Source organism: Globicephala melas, unplaced genomic scaffold (assembly GCF_963455315.2).
Source record: "Globicephala melas unplaced genomic scaffold, mGloMel1.2 SCAFFOLD_182, whole genome shotgun sequence".
NCBI classification, from domain to species: domain Eukaryota; kingdom Metazoa; phylum Chordata; class Mammalia; order Artiodactyla; family Delphinidae; genus Globicephala; species Globicephala melas.
The window spans coordinates 32,606-48,047 of NW_027207354.1; the positions used below are offsets into that span (position 1 = coordinate 32,606).

The 15,442-nt window shown below is 69.1% G+C and overlaps 8 non-coding genes across 8 annotated transcripts; all 8 read left to right on the forward strand.

The window, feature by feature from the left end:
- Positions 1-1,709: 1,709 nt before the first annotated feature.
- On the forward strand, positions 1,710-1,828 carry LOC132595551 (5S ribosomal RNA). The gene has a single exon (XR_009561692.1). It is a non-coding gene; the product is annotated as a 5S ribosomal RNA (ribosomal RNA).
- Positions 1,829-2,760: 932 nt separating this feature from the next.
- On the forward strand, positions 2,761-2,879 carry LOC132595460 (5S ribosomal RNA). The gene has a single exon (XR_009561602.1). It is a non-coding gene; the product is annotated as a 5S ribosomal RNA (ribosomal RNA).
- Positions 2,880-3,810: 931 nt separating this feature from the next.
- LOC132595542 (5S ribosomal RNA) lies at positions 3,811-3,929 on the forward strand. Its single transcript, XR_009561683.1, has one exon. It is a non-coding gene; the product is annotated as a 5S ribosomal RNA (ribosomal RNA).
- A 2,696-nt stretch (positions 3,930-6,625) lies between these two features.
- LOC132595471 (5S ribosomal RNA) lies at positions 6,626-6,744 on the forward strand. The gene has a single exon (XR_009561613.1). It is a non-coding gene; the product is annotated as a 5S ribosomal RNA (ribosomal RNA).
- A 2,697-nt stretch (positions 6,745-9,441) lies between these two features.
- On the forward strand, positions 9,442-9,560 carry LOC132595552 (5S ribosomal RNA). Its single transcript, XR_009561693.1, has one exon. It is a non-coding gene; the product is annotated as a 5S ribosomal RNA (ribosomal RNA).
- A 932-nt stretch (positions 9,561-10,492) lies between these two features.
- On the forward strand, positions 10,493-10,611 carry LOC132595483 (5S ribosomal RNA). Its single transcript, XR_009561625.1, has one exon. It is a non-coding gene; the product is annotated as a 5S ribosomal RNA (ribosomal RNA).
- Positions 10,612-11,542: 931 nt separating this feature from the next.
- Positions 11,543-11,661, forward strand: LOC132595543 (5S ribosomal RNA). The gene has a single exon (XR_009561684.1). It is a non-coding gene; the product is annotated as a 5S ribosomal RNA (ribosomal RNA).
- A 2,696-nt stretch (positions 11,662-14,357) lies between these two features.
- Positions 14,358-14,476, forward strand: LOC132595494 (5S ribosomal RNA). Its single transcript, XR_009561636.1, has one exon. It is a non-coding gene; the product is annotated as a 5S ribosomal RNA (ribosomal RNA).
- The last annotated feature ends 966 nt before the right edge of the window (positions 14,477-15,442 follow it).

The window sequence follows — 15,442 nt, forward strand, 5'->3', positions numbered from 1 at the left end:
TGGCCTCAGAGGCCTGCTGAAGGCCTGGCTGGAGTCCAGAGCCTCAGCCTTCTTCATGCCCTTCACTGGGCCTGGAGCTGGACCTGCCCAGATGTGGAACCTCCCAGTTTGGAAGCAACTTCTTGTATGAGGCTCTCTGTGGACAGGGACAGCTGAGACACAGAGGAGGTGCCCAGAGACCAGGGGTTTGGAGTCTGCAGCTGCAGATGTACTTAGTGCATGGTATAGGACCAGGAGGGGCCTGCTGGCAGAACTGTGGCCACTAAACCAAAGGGACCCTCAGGCCAAGAAGGGGACACTGGCTTCTTATTGCAGGAAGCCAAGCGCAGGGACCCAGGCTGGCAGAAGGAGTGGCGCTTCCAAGCCACAGACCACCAATGTTTCCTGGACTCTGGCGCTCTTTATTCCTCTCTCCATGCCCTGCCGCCCCCTGCCCCTGCCCCCACTTGCTGCTGGTAAGTTCATTTTCCCAGTCTGGCTCCCGTGCAGAGAGGGCCTGGAGGCCGAGGTGGAAGGTAGCAGCGAGTTGGCCCGCGCTTGGCCCTCCTGCGGTTGCCGCTTCAGCACCAGACTGTCATACACCTGGTAGTTGGCATTGCCTCCCGGGTTCCGGCTGAGTGGCATGAAGGTGGGCGGGGGTGGAGGGTGCTCGGTAGCCTGGACGTCGGGCAGGAGGTGAGAGGGGCGGAGGAGCAGCGCTGAGCTGGGAGCCGGGGCCCGCTGGTCCGAGGCCTCGGCCAGTACCGTGAGGGAGGCGGAGGTGGCCACAGGGCGCCGCAAGGGCAGGATCTCAGCCCATTCGGCCGCCGGGTGCCGCACCTCGTGGGGATCGCGGGAGTAATCCAAGTGTCCCGTGGAGGGATGCAGGCTGCGGTTGGACTCGCTGTGAGCACAGCTGGGGAGGCTACGTCTGTGGGCCGGTGGGGTGTCGCGCTACCAGGCGTCGGGCCGGTAGACCCGAGGCACCAGAGCGGATGGAGGCTCAGAGCCCTCCAGACCCAGACTCCGCCATGGGCCCAGTTGCCGTCCTTTCGGCCCGCGAGCCCCTCGACCTGCACCTGGCCGCCCCCACCGGCGCCCAGCCCCGGCGCCGCCACCTGTGTGCCGGTGTGTCCCTCCACAGCTCCCTACGACAAAAGCCCCACCCCCACCCCGCCCCTCTGGCATGTCAGCGCGGCCGGGTGCGGGAGCGGGATCGAGGGCAGGGGCCGCTTCCCCGGGCCTGCCGGCCACCAGGGGCGGGGTCCTGAGCTCGGCGGGGGGTGTGGGGGCAAGGGTGGCCTTGCCGGGGCTGAGGGGCCGTGGCGACTCAATGGTGGCTCCCGGTGGCTTCGGGCCAGCTGCTGTCGGGCAGGAGGGCCGGCCCGGGCTGCGGCCGGGCTGCGCCTAGGGCCGCGTGGGCGGGCAGGGCCGATGCCCAAGGGACCGCGGGCCCCGGGCCCTGAAGCCTCCGGGGCCACGTCCCTGTGAGCGACGTGCGGGATCTTGGGCGGGGCGCCAAGCGCCGAAGGGTTTGCTGGGTCACGGCCGCCCTGGGCTGGGAGGTGGTCGCCAAACCCTCCGCCGCCGCCCGATACCCGAGACCTCCGTTGCCCCTGCCTGGGCGGGCGAGGGGGCCCTGCCGGGGCGGGCCGGCCGCCAGGCTGGCGTTAAGGCGCCAGCGCCAGCGAAACTGGGCCTCAAGAGGCCGCCCGCGGCCCCCCGCCCCCGTCTACGTCCATACCACCCTGAACGCGCCCGATCTCGTCTGATCTCGGAAGCTAAGCAGGGTCGGGCCTGGTTAGTACTTGGATGGGAGACCGCCTGGGAATACCGGGTGCTGTAGGCTTTTTGCCTCCCGCTCCGCCCGCCTTCTCCTTTACTCGCCCGCGGCGGGGGCCGCCGGCTCCGCCCCCGCCGGGCCCCGCTGCAGGCCCCACCTCCTCAGGCCCCTCCCACCACGGCGCGCGCCGGCGGGGTCGCTCCCCGCCGGCCCGGCCGGCCAGGCGGCCAGAAGGCGGCCCTGGAAGGCAGGCGCACCCCAGACGCTCCCGGGGTGGCTGGCCCGGACCCAGACTCCGCCGCGGGCCCAGTTGCCGTCCTTTCGGCCCGCGAGCCCCTCGACCTGCACCTGGCCGCCCCCACCGGCGCCCAGCCCCGGCGCCGCCACCTGTGTGCCGGTGTGTCCCTCCACAGCTCCCTCCGACAAAAGCCCCCCCCCACCCCGCCCCTCTGGCGTGTCACCGCGGCCGGGTGCGGGAGCGGGATCGAGGGCAGGGGCCGCTTCCCCGGGCCTGCCGGCCACCAGGGGCGGGGTCCTGAGCTCGGCGGGGGGTGTGGGGGCAAGGGTGGCCTTGCCGGGGCTGAGGGGCCGTGGCGACTCAATGGTGGCTCCCGGTGGCTTCGGGCCAGCTGCTGTCGGGCAGGAGGGCCGGCCCGGGCTGCGGCCGGGCTGCGCCTAGGGCCGCGTGGGCGGGCAGGGCCGATGCCCAAGGGACCGCGGGCCCCGGGCCCTGAAGCCTCCGGGGCCACGTCCCTGTGAGCGACGTGCGGGATCTTGGGCGGGGCGCCAAGCGCCGAAGGGTTTGCTGGGTCACGGCCGCCCTGGGCTGGGAGGTGGTCGCCAAACCCTCCGCCGCCGCCCGATACCCGAGACCTCCGTTGCCCCTGCCTGGGCGGGCGAGGGGGCCCTGCCGGGGCGGGCCGGCCGCCAGGCTGGCGTTAAGGCGCCAGCGCCAGCGAAACTGGGCCTCAAGAGGCCGCCCGCGGCCCCCCGCCCCCGTCTACGGCCATACCACCCTGAACGCGCCCGATCTCGTCTGATCTCGGAAGCTAAGCAGGGTCGGGCCTGGTTAGTACTTGGATGGGAGACCGCCTGGGAATACCGGGTGCTGTAGGCTTTTTGCCTCCCGCTCCGCCCGCCTTCTCCTTTACTCGCCCGCGGCGGGGGCCGCCGGCTCCGCCCCCGCCGGGCCCCGCTGCAGGCCCCACCTCCTCAGGCCCCTCCCACCACGGCGCGCGCCGGCGGGGTCGCTCCCCGCCGGCCCGGCCGGCCAGGCGGCCAGAAGGCGGCCCTGGAAGGCAGGCGCACCCCAGACGCTCCCGGGGTGGCTGGCCCGGACCCAGACTCCGCCGCGGGCCCAGTTGCCGTCCTTTCGGCCCGCGAGCCCCTCGACCTGCACCTGGCCGCCCCCACCGGCGCCCAGCCCCGGCGCCGCCACCTGTGTGCCGGTGTGTCCCTCCACAGCTCCCTCCGACAAAAGCCCCCCCCACCCCGCCGCTCTGGCGTGTCACCGCGGCCGGGTGCGGGAGCGGGATCGAGGGCAGGGGCCGCTTCCCCGGGCCTGCCGGCCACCAGGGGCGGGGTCCTGAGCTCGGCGGGGGGTGTGGGGGCAAGGGTGGCCTTGCCGGGGCTGAGGGGCCGTGGCGACTCAATGGTGGCTCCCAGTGGCTTCGGGCCAGCTGCTGTCGGGCAGGAGGGCCGGCCCGGGCTGCGGCCGGGCTGCGCCTAGGGCCGCGTGGGCGGGCAGGGCCGATGCCCAAGGGACCGCGGGCCCCGGGCCCTGAAGCCTCCGGGGCCACGTCCCTGTGAGCGACGTGCGGGATCTTGGGCGGGGCGCCAAGCGCCGAAGGGTTTGCTGGGTCACGGCCGCCCTGGGCTGGGAGGTGGTCGCCAAACCCTCCGCCGCCGCCCGATACCCGAGACCTCCGTTGCCCCTGCCTGGGCGGGCGAGGGGGCCCTGCCGGGGCGGGCCGGCCACCAGGCTGGCGTTAAGGCGCCAGCGCCAGCGAAACTGGGCCTCAAGAGGCCGCCCGCGGCCCCCCACCCCCGTCTACTGCCATACCACCCTGAACGCGCCCGATCTCGTCTGATCTCGGAAGCTAAGCAGGGTCGGGCCTGGTTAGTACTTGGATGGGAGACCGCCTGGGAATACCGGGTGCTGTAGGCTTTTTGCCTCCCGCTCCGCCCGCCTTCTCCTTTACTCGCCCGCGGCGGGGGGGCCGCCGGCTCCGCCCCCGCCGAGCCCCGCTGCAGGCAGTAGTCAAGGTGGGTTTACCTGCCCGAGCAGGAAGCTTGGGCGATGGCAGAAGTGGGAAGAAACTCTTGAGCACAGGTTCTTGGGATCCACGGAGCAGCGCATGCACATGCGATGGGTGCCTACACAGCTGGCTTGCTTGTCTGTGGGGAAAGGCGAGATGGGTCAGGGCCTGGGTTCCTGAGGGGCTGAGAATCAAGGCAGGGATAGAAGAAAGGGGACAGGCCCACATCCCCTGAACCCACGCCGGCGCCCACTCACCTTTGTGGAAAATACGATTGAAAAGTGCCCGCAAGAATCTCTTCAGATGCCTCCAGAGTTGAGGCAAGAAGGGGAGGGGGGAGGCCGGGAGCAGGGTGAGCCCTGAAATCCAACCCTTGTCCCGGTCACACCCCAGCAGCCCTCCCACCTCAGCCCCTTCAAGACCCCAGGGCTCCCCCAACCGCGCTGCACAGATCCTGCCCTGACCATAGTCACCATGTTGATCCCCACGTTGAGCAAGATGAAGCTGACCGGGATCAGAAGAATTGAGTATCCTTGCTCCTGGCATTTCCTGGGGATGGGGCCAGTGAACGGCTCGGCTCGGTAGTAGTTTCGCTCACCCATGGCCGTTGGTCCCAGGACTGCCTGGGCCCTCTGCCCTCCAGTTTTAACTGGGAGCCAGACTGGGTCATAATGGGGCAGGTGGTGAGGTCACAGTGAGGGAGGGGGATGAAAAGGAGGGCCCAGAGTGGCATTCCCTGGTAACCAGGGTCAGGTAAGCTGAGCCTGGACAGTCAAACAGGGCCCGGTGGCCGGCATACATCCCCTCGAGCGGTCATTCATTCGCTCACCGCCCGCTGACTCACTTGTTCAAATGACACATTGCGTCTCTTGGTCCCTCTTGAGACTAGGAAGACCTTGGCCTCAGAGGCCTGCTGAAGGCCTGGCTGGAGTCCAGAGCCTCAGCCTTCTTCATGCCCTTCACTGGGCCTGGAGCTGGACCTGCCCAGATGTGGAACCTCCCAGTTTGGAAGCAACTTCTTGTATGAGGCTCTCTGTGGACAGGGACAGCTGAGACACAGAGGAGGTGCCCAGAGACCAGGGGTTTGGAGTCTGCAGCTGCAGATGTACTCAGTGCATGGTATAGGACCAGGAGGGGCCTGCTGGCAGAACTGTGGCCACTAAACCAAAGGGACCCTCAGGCCAAGAAGGGGACACTGGCTTCTTATTGCAGGAAGCCAAGCGCAGGGACCCAGGCTGGCAGAAGGAGTGGCGTTTCCAAGCCACAGACCACCAATGTTTCCTGGACTCTGGCGCTCTTTATTCCTCTCTCCATGCCCTGCCGCCCCCTGTCCCTGCCCCCACTTGCTGCTGGTAAGTTCATTTTCCCAGTCTGGCTCCCGTGCAGAGAGGGCCTGGAGGCCGAGGTGGAAGGTAGCAGCGAGTTGGCCCGCGCTTGGCCCTCCTGCGGTTGCCGCTTCAGCACCAGACTGTCATACACCTGGTAGTTGGCATTGCCTCCCGGGTTCCGGCTGAGTGGCATGAAGGTGGGCGGGGGTGGAGGGTGCTCGGTAGCCTGGACGTCGGGCAGGAGGTGAGAGGGGCAGAGGAGCAGGGCTGAGCTGGGAGCCGGGGCCCGCTGGTCCGAGGCCTCGGCCAGTACCGTGAGGGAGGCGGAGGTGGCCACAGGGCGCCGCAAGGGCAGGATCTCAGCCCATTCGGCCGCCGGGTGCCGCACCTCGTGGGGATCGCGGGAGTAATCCAAGTGTCCCGTGGAGGGATGCAGGCTGCGGTTGGACTCGCTGTGAGCACAGCTGGGGAGGCTACGTCTGTGGGCCGGTGGGGTGTCGCGCTACCAGGCGTCGGGCCGGTAGACCCGAGGCACCAGAGCGGATGGAGGCTCAGAGCCCTCCAGACCCAGACTCCGCCATGGGCCCAGTTGCCGTCCTTTCGGCCCGCGAGCCCCTCGACCTGCACCTGGCCGCCCCCACCGGCGCCCAGCCCCGGCGCCGCCACCTGTGTGCCGGTGTGTCCCTCCACAGCTCCCTCCGACAAAAGCCCCCCCCCACCCCGCCCCTCTGGCGTGTCACCGCGGCCGGGTGCGGGAGCGGGATCGAGGGCAGGGGCCGCTTCACCGGGCCTGCCGGCCACCAGGGGCGGGGTCCTGAGCTCGGCGGGGGGTGTGGGGGCAAGGGTGGCCTTGCCGGGGCTGAGGGGCCGTGGCGACTCAATGGTGGCTCCCGGTGGCTTCGGGCCAGCTGCTGTCGGGCAGGAGGGCCGGCCCGGGCTGCGGCCGGGCTGCGCCTAGGGCCGCGTGGGCGGGCAGGGCCGATGCCCAAGGGACCGCGGGCCCCGGGCCCTGAAGCCTCCGGGGCCACGTCCCTGTGAGCGACGTGCGGGATCTTGGGCGGGGCGCCAAGCGCCGAAGGGTTTGCTGGGTCACGGCCGCCCTGGGCTGGGAGGTGGTCGCCAAACCCTCCGCCGCCGCCCGATACCCGAGACCTCCGTTGCCCCTGCCTGGGCGGGCGAGGGGGCCCTGCCGGGGCGGGCCGGCCGCCAGGCTGGCGTTAAGGCGCCAGCGCCAGCGAAACTGGGCCTCAAGAGGCCGCCCGCGGCCCCCCGCCCCCGTCTACGGCCATACCACCCTGAACGCGCCCGATCTCGTCTGATCTCGGAAGCTAAGCAGGGTCGGGCCTGGTTAGTACTTGGATGGGAGACCGCCTGGGAATACCGGGTGCTGTAGGCTTTTTGCCTCCCGCTCCGCCCGCCTTCTCCTTTACTCGCCCGCGGCGGGGGGGCCGCCGGCTCCGCCCCCGCCGAGCCCCGCTGCAGGCAGTAGTCAAGGTGGGTTTACCTGCCCGAGCAGGAAGCTTGGGCGATGGCAGAAGTGGGAAGAAACTCTTGAGCACAGGTTCTTGGGATCCACGGAGCAGCGCATGCACATGCGATGGGTGCCTACACAGCTGGCTTGCTTGTCTGTGGGGAAAGGCGAGATGGGTCAGGGCCTGGGTTCCTGAGGGGCTGAGAATCAAGGCAGGGATAGAAGAAAGGGGACAGGCCCACATCCCCTGAACCCACGCCGGCGCCCACTCACCTTTGTGGAAAATACGATTGAAAAGTGCCCGCAAGAATCTCTTCAGATGCCTCCAGAGTTGAGGCAAGAAGGGGAGGGGGGAGGCCGGGAGCAGGGTGAGCCCTGAAATCCAACCCTTGTCCCGGTCACACCCCAGCAGCCCTCCCACCTCAGCCCCTTCAAGACCCCAGGGCTCCCCCAACCGCGCTGCACAGATCCTGCCCTGACCATAGTCACCATGTTGATCCCCACGTTGAGCAAGATGAAGCTGACCGGGATCAGAAGAATTGAGTATCCTTGCTCCTGGCATTTCCTGGGGATGGGGCCAGTGAACGGCTCGGCTCGGTAGTAGTTTCGCTCACCCATGGCCGTTGGTCCCAGGACTGCCTGGGCCCTCTGCCCTCCAGTTTTAACTGGGAGCCAGACTGGGTCATAATGGGGCAGGTGGTGAGGTCACAGTGAGGGAGGGGGATGAAAAGGAGGGCCCAGAGTGGCATTCCCTGGTAACCAGGGTCAGGTAAGCTGAGCCTGGACAGTCAAACAGGGCCCGGTGGCCGGCATACATCCCCTCGAGCGGTCATTCATTCGCTCACCGCCCGCTGACTCACTTGTTCAAATGACACATTGCGTCTCTTGGCCCCTCTTGAGACTAGGAAGACCTTGGCCTCAGAGGCCTGCTGAAGGCCTGGCTGGAGTCCAGAGCCTCAGCCTTCTTCATGCCCTTCACTGGGCCTGGAGCTGGACCTGCCCAGATGTGGAACCTCCCAGTTTGGAAGCAACTTCTTGTATGAGGCTCTCTGTGGACAGGGACAGCTGAGACACAGAGGAGGTGCCCAGAGACCAGGGGTTTGGAGTCTGCAGCTGCAGATGTACTTAGTGCATGGTATAGGACCAGGAGGGGCCTGCTGGCAGAACTGTGGCCACTAAACCAAAGGGACCCTCAGGCCAAGAAGGGGACACTGGCTTCTTATTGCAGGAAGCCAAGCGCAGGGACCCAGGCTGGCAGAAGGAGTGGCGCTTCCAAGCCACAGACCACCAATGTTTCCTGGACTCTGGCGCTCTTTATTCCTCTCTCCATGCCCTGCCGCCCCCTGCCCCTGCCCCCACTTGCTGCTGGTAAGTTCATTTTCCCAGTCTGGCTCCCGTGCAGAGAGGGCCTGGAGGCCGAGGTGGAAGGTAGCAGCGAGTTGGCCCGCGCTTGGCCCTCCTGCGGTTGCCGCTTCAGCACCAGACTGTCATACACCTGGTAGTTGGCATTGCCTCCCGGGTTCCGGCTGAGTGGCATGAAGGTGGGCGGGGGTGGAGGGTGCTCGGTAGCCTGGACGTCGGGCAGGAGGTGAGAGGGGCGGAGGAGCAGCGCTGAGCTGGGAGCCGGGGCCCGCTGGTCCGAGGCCTCGGCCAGTACCGTGAGGGAGGCGGAGGTGGCCACAGGGCGCCGCAAGGGCAGGATCTCAGCCCATTCGGCCGCCGGGTGCCGCACCTCGTGGGGATCGCGGGAGTAATCCAAGTGTCCCGTGGAGGGATGCAGGCTGCGGTTGGACTCGCTGTGAGCACAGCTGGGGAGGCTACGTCTGTGGGCCGGTGGGGTGTCGCGCTACCAGGCGTCGGGCCGGTAGACCCGAGGCACCAGAGCGGATGGAGGCTCAGAGCCCTCCAGACCCAGACTCCGCCATGGGCCCAGTTGCCGTCCTTTCGGCCCGCGAGCCCCTCGACCTGCACCTGGCCGCCCCCACCGGCGCCCAGCCCCGGCGCCGCCACCTGTGTGCCGGTGTGTCCCTCCACAGCTCCCTCCGACAAAAGCCCCACCCCCACCCCGCCCCTCTGGCGTGTCAGCGCGGCCGGGTGCGGGAGCGGGATCGAGGGCAGGGGCCGCTTCCCCGGGCCTGCCGGCCACCAGGGGCGGGGTCCTGAGCTCGGCGGGGGGTGTGGGGGCAAGGGTGGCCTTGCCGGGGCTGAGGGGCCGTGGCGACTCAATGGTGGCTCCCGGTGGCTTCGGGCCAGCTGCTGTCGGGCAGGAGGGCCGGCCCGGGCTGCGGCCGGGCTGCGCCTAGGGCCGCGTGGGCGGGCAGGGCCGATGCCCAAGGGACCGCGGGCCCCGGGCCCTGAAGCCTCCGGGGCCACGTCCCTGTGAGCGACGTGCGGGATCTTGGGCGGGGCGCCAAGCGCCGAAGGGTTTGCTGGGTCACGGCCGCCCTGGGCTGGGAGGTGGTCGCCAAACCCTCCGCCGCCGCCCGATACCCGAGACCTCCGTTGCCCCTGCCTGGGCGGGCGAGGGGGCCCTGCCGGGGCGGGCCGGCCGCCAGGCTGGCGTTAAGGCGCCAGCGCCAGCGAAACTGGGCCTCAAGAGGCCGCCCGCGGCCCCCCGCCCCCGTCTACGTCCATACCACCCTGAACGCGCCCGATCTCGTCTGATCTCGGAAGCTAAGCAGGGTCGGGCCTGGTTAGTACTTGGATGGGAGACCGCCTGGGAATACCGGGTGCTGTAGGCTTTTTGCCTCCCGCTCCGCCCGCCTTCTCCTTTACTCGCCCGCGGCGGGGGCCGCCGGCTCCGCCCCCGCCGGGCCCCGCTGCAGGCCCCACCTCCTCAGGCCCCTCCCACCACGGCGCGCGCCGGCGGGGTCGCTCCCCGCCGGCCCGGCCGGCCAGGCGGCCAGAAGGCGGCCCTGGAAGGCAGGCGCACCCCAGACGCTCCCGGGGTGGCTGGCCCGGACCCAGACTCCGCCGCGGGCCCAGTTGCCGTCCTTTCGGCCCGCGAGCCCCTCGACCTGCACCTGGCCGCCCCCACCGGCGCCCAGCCCCGGCGCCGCCACCTGTGTGCCGGTGTGTCCCTCCACAGCTCCCTCCGACAAAAGCCCCCCCCCACCCCGCCCCTCTGGCGTGTCACCGCGGCCGGGTGCGGGAGCGGGATCGAGGGCAGGGGCCGCTTCCCCGGGCCTGCCGGCCACCAGGGGCGGGGTCCTGAGCTCGGCGGGGGGTGTGGGGGCAAGGGTGGCCTTGCCGGGGCTGAGGGGCCGTGGCGACTCAATGGTGGCTCCCGGTGGCTTCGGGCCAGCTGCTGTCGGGCAGGAGGGCCGGCCCGGGCTGCGGCCGGGCTGCGCCTAGGGCCGCGTGGGCGGGCAGGGCCGATGCCCAAGGGACCGCGGGCCCCGGGCCCTGAAGCCTCCGGGGCCACGTCCCTGTGAGCGACGTGCGGGATCTTGGGCGGGGCGCCAAGCGCCGAAGGGTTTGCTGGGTCACGGCCGCCCTGGGCTGGGAGGTGGTCGCCAAACCCTCCGCCGCCGCCCGATACCCGAGACCTCCGTTGCCCCTGCCTGGGCGGGCGAGGGGGCCCTGCCGGGGCGGGCCGGCCGCCAGGCTGGCGTTAAGGCGCCAGCGCCAGCGAAACTGGGCCTCAAGAGGCCGCCCGCGGCCCCCCGCCCCCGTCTACGGCCATACCACCCTGAACGCGCCCGATCTCGTCTGATCTCGGAAGCTAAGCAGGGTCGGGCCTGGTTAGTACTTGGATGGGAGACCGCCTGGGAATACCGGGTGCTGTAGGCTTTTTGCCTCCCGCTCCGCCCGCCTTCTCCTTTACTCGCCCGCGGCGGGGGCCGCCGGCTCCGCCCCCGCCGGGCCCCGCTGCAGGCCCCACCTCCTCAGGCCCCTCCCACCACGGCGCGCGCCGGCGGGGTCGCTCCCCGCCGGCCCGGCCGGCCAGGCGGCCAGAAGGCGGCCCTGGAAGGCAGGCGCACCCCAGACGCTCCCGGGGTGGCTGGCCCGGACCCAGACTCCGCCGCGGGCCCAGTTGCCGTCCTTTCGGCCCGCGAGCCCCTCGACCTGCACCTGGCCGCCCCCACCGGCGCCCAGCCCCGGCGCCGCCACCTGTGTGCCGGTGTGTCCCTCCACAGCTCCCTCCGACAAAAGCCCCCCCCACCCCGCCGCTCTGGCGTGTCACCGCGGCCGGGTGCGGGAGCGGGATCGAGGGCAGGGGCCGCTTCCCCGGGCCTGCCGGCCACCAGGGGCGGGGTCCTGAGCTCGGCGGGGGGTGTGGGGGCAAGGGTGGCCTTGCCGGGGCTGAGGGGCCGTGGCGACTCAATGGTGGCTCCCAGTGGCTTCGGGCCAGCTGCTGTCGGGCAGGAGGGCCGGCCCGGGCTGCGGCCGGGCTGCGCCTAGGGCCGCGTGGGCGGGCAGGGCCGATGCCCAAGGGACCGCGGGCCCCGGGCCCTGAAGCCTCCGGGGCCACGTCCCTGTGAGCGACGTGCGGGATCTTGGGCGGGGCGCCAAGCGCCGAAGGGTTTGCTGGGTCACGGCCGCCCTGGGCTGGGAGGTGGTCGCCAAACCCTCCGCCGCCGCCCGATACCCGAGACCTCCGTTGCCCCTGCCTGGGCGGGCGAGGGGGCCCTGCCGGGGCGGGCCGGCCACCAGGCTGGCGTTAAGGCGCCAGCGCCAGCGAAACTGGGCCTCAAGAGGCCGCCCGCGGCCCCCCACCCCCGTCTACTGCCATACCACCCTGAACGCGCCCGATCTCGTCTGATCTCGGAAGCTAAGCAGGGTCGGGCCTGGTTAGTACTTGGATGGGAGACCGCCTGGGAATACCGGGTGCTGTAGGCTTTTTGCCTCCCGCTCCGCCCGCCTTCTCCTTTACTCGCCCGCGGCGGGGGGGCCGCCGGCTCCGCCCCCGCCGAGCCCCGCTGCAGGCAGTAGTCAAGGTGGGTTTACCTGCCCGAGCAGGAAGCTTGGGCGATGGCAGAAGTGGGAAGAAACTCTTGAGCACAGGTTCTTGGGATCCACGGAGCAGCGCATGCACATGCGATGGGTGCCTACACAGCTGGCTTGCTTGTCTGTGGGGAAAGGCGAGATGGGTCAGGGCCTGGGTTCCTGAGGGGCTGAGAATCAAGGCAGGGATAGAAGAAAGGGGACAGGCCCACATCCCCTGAACCCACGCCGGCGCCCACTCACCTTTGTGGAAAATACGATTGAAAAGTGCCCGCAAGAATCTCTTCAGATGCCTCCAGAGTTGAGGCAAGAAGGGGAGGGGGGAGGCCGGGAGCAGGGTGAGCCCTGAAATCCAACCCTTGTCCCGGTCACACCCCAGCAGCCCTCCCACCTCAGCCCCTTCAAGACCCCAGGGCTCCCCCAACCGCGCTGCACAGATCCTGCCCTGACCATAGTCACCATGTTGATCCCCACGTTGAGCAAGATGAAGCTGACCGGGATCAGAAGAATTGAGTATCCTTGCTCCTGGCATTTCCTGGGGATGGGGCCAGTGAACGGCTCGGCTCGGTAGTAGTTTCGCTCACCCATGGCCGTTGGTCCCAGGACTGCCTGGGCCCTCTGCCCTCCAGTTTTAACTGGGAGCCAGACTGGGTCATAATGGGGCAGGTGGTGAGGTCACAGTGAGGGAGGGGGATGAAAAGGAGGGCCCAGAGTGGCATTCCCTGGTAACCAGGGTCAGGTAAGCTGAGCCTGGACAGTCAAACAGGGCCCGGTGGCCGGCATACATCCCCTCGAGCGGTCATTCATTCGCTCACCGCCCGCTGACTCACTTGTTCAAATGACACATTGCGTCTCTTGGTCCCTCTTGAGACTAGGAAGACCTTGGCCTCAGAGGCCTGCTGAAGGCCTGGCTGGAGTCCAGAGCCTCAGCCTTCTTCATGCCCTTCACTGGGCCTGGAGCTGGACCTGCCCAGATGTGGAACCTCCCAGTTTGGAAGCAACTTCTTGTATGAGGCTCTCTGTGGACAGGGACAGCTGAGACACAGAGGAGGTGCCCAGAGACCAGGGGTTTGGAGTCTGCAGCTGCAGATGTACTCAGTGCATGGTATAGGACCAGGAGGGGCCTGCTGGCAGAACTGTGGCCACTAAACCAAAGGGACCCTCAGGCCAAGAAGGGGACACTGGCTTCTTATTGCAGGAAGCCAAGCGCAGGGACCCAGGCTGGCAGAAGGAGTGGCGTTTCCAAGCCACAGACCACCAATGTTTCCTGGACTCTGGCGCTCTTTATTCCTCTCTCCATGCCCTGCCGCCCCCTGTCCCTGCCCCCACTTGCTGCTGGTAAGTTCATTTTCCCAGTCTGGCTCCCGTGCAGAGAGGGCCTGGAGGCCGAGGTGGAAGGTAGCAGCGAGTTGGCCCGCGCTTGGCCCTCCTGCGGTTGCCGCTTCAGCACCAGACTGTCATACACCTGGTAGTTGGCATTGCCTCCCGGGTTCCGGCTGAGTGGCATGAAGGTGGGCGGGGGTGGAGGGTGCTCGGTAGCCTGGACGTCGGGCAGGAGGTGAGAGGGGCAGAGGAGCAGGGCTGAGCTGGGAGCCGGGGCCCGCTGGTCCGAGGCCTCGGCCAGTACCGTGAGGGAGGCGGAGGTGGCCACAGGGCGCCGCAAGGGCAGGATCTCAGCCCATTCGGCCGCCGGGTGCCGCACCTCGTGGGGATCGCGGGAGTAATCCAAGTGTCCCGTGGAGGGATGCAGGCTGCGGTTGGACTCGCTGTGAGCACAGCTGGGGAGGCTACGTCTGTGGGCCGGTGGGGTGTCGCGCTACCAGGCGTCGGGCCGGTAGACCCGAGGCACCAGAGCGGATGGAGGCTCAGAGCCCTCCAGACCCAGACTCCGCCATGGGCCCAGTTGCCGTCCTTTCGGCCCGCGAGCCCCTCGACCTGCACCTGGCCGCCCCCACCGGCGCCCAGCCCCGGCGCCGCCACCTGTGTGCCGGTGTGTCCCTCCACAGCTCCCTCCGACAAAAGCCCCCCCCCACCCCGCCCCTCTGGCGTGTCACCGCGGCCGGGTGCGGGAGCGGGATCGAGGGCAGGGGCCGCTTCACCGGGCCTGCCGGCCACCAGGGGCGGGGTCCTGAGCTCGGCGGGGGGTGTGGGGGCAAGGGTGGCCTTGCCGGGGCTGAGGGGCCGTGGCGACTCAATGGTGGCTCCCGGTGGCTTCGGGCCAGCTGCTGTCGGGCAGGAGGGCCGGCCCGGGCTGCGGCCGGGCTGCGCCTAGGGCCGCGTGGGCGGGCAGGGCCGATGCCCAAGGGACCGCGGGCCCCGGGCCCTGAAGCCTCCGGGGCCACGTCCCTGTGAGCGACGTGCGGGATCTTGGGCGGGGCGCCAAGCGCCGAAGGGTTTGCTGGGTCACGGCCGCCCTGGGCTGGGAGGTGGTCGCCAAACCCTCCGCCGCCGCCCGATACCCGAGACCTCCGTTGCCCCTGCCTGGGCGGGCGAGGGGGCCCTGCCGGGGCGGGCCGGCCGCCAGGCTGGCGTTAAGGCGCCAGCGCCAGCGAAACTGGGCCTCAAGAGGCCGCCCGCGGCCCCCCGCCCCCGTCTACGGCCATACCACCCTGAACGCGCCCGATCTCGTCTGATCTCGGAAGCTAAGCAGGGTCGGGCCTGGTTAGTACTTGGATGGGAGACCGCCTGGGAATACCGGGTGCTGTAGGCTTTTTGCCTCCCGCTCCGCCCGCCTTCTCCTTTACTCGCCCGCGGCGGGGGGGCCGCCGGCTCCGCCCCCGCCGAGCCCCGCTGCAGGCAGTAGTCAAGGTGGGTTTACCTGCCCGAGCAGGAAGCTTGGGCGATGGCAGAAGTGGGAAGAAACTCTTGAGCACAGGTTCTTGGGATCCACGGAGCAGCGCATGCACATGCGATGGGTGCCTACACAGCTGGCTTGCTTGTCTGTGGGGAAAGGCGAGATGGGTCAGGGCCTGGGTTCCTGAGGGGCTGAGAATCAAGGCAGGGATAGAAGAAAGGGGACAGGCCCACATCCCCTGAACCCACGCCGGCGCCCACTCACCTTTGTGGAAAATACGATTGAAAAGTGCCCGCAAGAATCTCTTCAGATGCCTCCAGAGTTGAGGCAAGAAGGGGAGGGGGGAGGCCGGGAGCAGGGTGAGCCCTGAAATCCAACCCTTGTCCCGGTCACACCCCAGCAGCCCTCCCACCTCAGCCCCTTCAAGACCCCAGGGCTCCCCCAACCGCGCTGCACAGATCCTGCCCTGACCATAGTCACCATGTTGATCCCCACGTTGAGCAAGATGAAGCTGACCGGGATCAGAAGAATTGAGTATCCTTGCTCCTGGCATTTCCTGGGGATGGGGCCAGTGAACGGCTCGGCTCGGTAGTAGTTTCGCTCACCCATGGCCGTTGGTCCCAGGACTGCCTGGGCCCTCTGCCCTCCAGTTTTAACTGGGAGCCAGACTGGGTCATAATGGGGCAGGTGGTGAGGTCACAGTGAGGGAGGGGGATGAAAAGGAGGGCCCAGAGTGGCATTCCCTGGTAACCAGGGTCAGGTAAGCTGAGCCTGGACAGTCAAACAGGGCCCGGTGGCCGGCATACATCCCCTCGAGCGGTCATTCATTCGCTCACCGCCCGCTGACTCACTTGTTCAAATGACACATTGCGTCTCTTGGCC